Source organism: Oncorhynchus masou, unplaced genomic scaffold, assembly GCF_036934945.1.
Source record: "Oncorhynchus masou masou isolate Uvic2021 unplaced genomic scaffold, UVic_Omas_1.1 unplaced_scaffold_1862, whole genome shotgun sequence".
Classification (NCBI taxonomy): Eukaryota; Metazoa; Chordata; class Actinopteri; order Salmoniformes; family Salmonidae; genus Oncorhynchus; species Oncorhynchus masou.
In genome coordinates, this window is record NW_027016876.1 from 75079 (window position 1) to 77230 (window position 2152).

Below are 2152 nucleotides of genomic sequence, written 5' to 3' on the forward strand. Positions count from 1 at the left end.
TCTGGTGAAGGAGGAGCGGACCAAAATTCAGCGTGGTTGTTATTCATTTTATTTTAACCTAAAAGGTTCCCAATCAGAGACTGACTAACACCTGCCCCTGATTGAGATTAAACTAACAAACATAGAATGCCCACTCAGATCACACCCTGACCAACCAAAACATAGAAACATACAAATTAAACTATGGCCAGGGCGTGACAATTGTACTATTTAATGATTTGATAAAATGATTTATTTCAGAAATTCTGATGTAAATAAAGATGTAGTATATTTAATTCACCTGCTAATAATACTAGGTAAATTTCATATTCACAAATGCAAATGGTCTAATTCAAAACCTAACTTTTTTCAGTTTTATAAATGAGTTCAAACAATATGGCACCACTTTAACTAAAATGAAAAACAAAAAGGCAATTCAAAATGGTTGTATTATTTGTCACGGCCGTTGTAAGTCGCTCTGGATAAGAGCGTCTGCTAAATGACTTAAATGTAAATGTAAATGTAAGACCAAGGTGCAGCGTCGTGAGCGTACATTTTCTTTTATTTAGTCAAATGTCACCAACAAAACAAGAAATTACAAAAACGACCATGAAGCATACAAGGGCTATAGTGCCCCAAACAAAGACAACTTTCCACAATCACAACAGGGAAAAAGGCTGCCTGAATATGATTCCCAATCAGAGACAACGATAGACAGCTGTCCCTGATTGAGAACCATACCCGGACAAAACATAGATATACAAAAACATAGAATACAGAACAGAATGCCCACCTAAATCACACACTGACCAAACCAAATAGAGACATAAAAAGGCTATCTAAGGTCAGGGCATGACATTATTAATGAATATGATTTGTTTGTTTAGGCAATGTAAATAGTTTGTTTGTATGCTTGTTTGCATGTGACTATTCCTCTTTTGTTTGATGATATCTGTTAATAATAAAATTTTAAAAAATCATTAAAGAAATAGTGCCCTGTAAAAGTTGAAGTCATATTGAACAACTACCAGAGAAACGTCTTTACATAGGAATTGCATACCATTTTTTTTCCATACATCAAAATAATACTTTGTCAATCAGCAATTACTTGCTTAGATAAGGCCTCAACAAGGCCCCAGTTAATGGTTGAAAATAACTTATTTCAGTGCCAATGACTTACAATGAGTGTATAAAACATTAAAGGATCCGCAAAAGGGCTCTTCCGGGATTTGAACCCGGGAACTCTCGCACCCTAAGCAAGAATCATACCCCTAGACCAACGAGCCTTATATCCCCCCAAAAATTGTTGTTGCTTTCTGCAGCAATGACAGTGAAGATATCGAATGACGTGTCTACGGTGCTTGGAACGATTGAACATCACGTGAGTGTTTTGTGCTATACTTGTGTGCATAACAGTCTTCCAAACTGTTGACCAGGCTTCAGTTCAAATCTTCTGTACTTCATCTGCTGTGTCGTTCACATTCTGTCTTCTTCAGTCGCGACATCAAACTGGTGACGAGTGTTGACAAATGAATAAAGAGCAAAATGAGAGATCAATTCATTTTTTTTAAAGAGAAAATGAAAAACTAAGACTTCAAACTAATGTTTTCCCACTGGTCACAATGTTCTCCGTTTTGCCCTACGTTCCCCACAAGTGTCACGGGACTAATCTGAAGGTACCCAGAACTGATTAAAATGATTATTTAACCTGGGACCTCTCGCAACCTAAGCCATAATCATACACCTATACCAACGATCCGTTTGGTCATAGAATTTTAACTTTCCACATAAATGACGGTCAAGGTATGAGTCGATGTCTCCATGTTGCTAATGAGCTGCATATAGCATTGGTGGTATAGTGGTGAGCATAGCTACCTTCAAAGCAGTTTACTCGGGTTTGATTCCCGGCCAATGCAGAGCATGAGGAATTCATTCATTTTAGGGGCTGGATGTCATTTCAAGGCTTTGCTGCTACAGTGTGTGATGTCATCTATAATAATGCCATAAAGGCTATGCTGCTACGGTGTGGGATGTCATCTATAATAATGACATAAAGGCTATGCTGCTACGGTGTGGGATGTCATCTATAATAATGACATTAAGGCTATGCTGCTACGGTGTGGGATGTCATCTATAATAATGACATTAAGGCTATGCTGCTACGGTGTGGGAT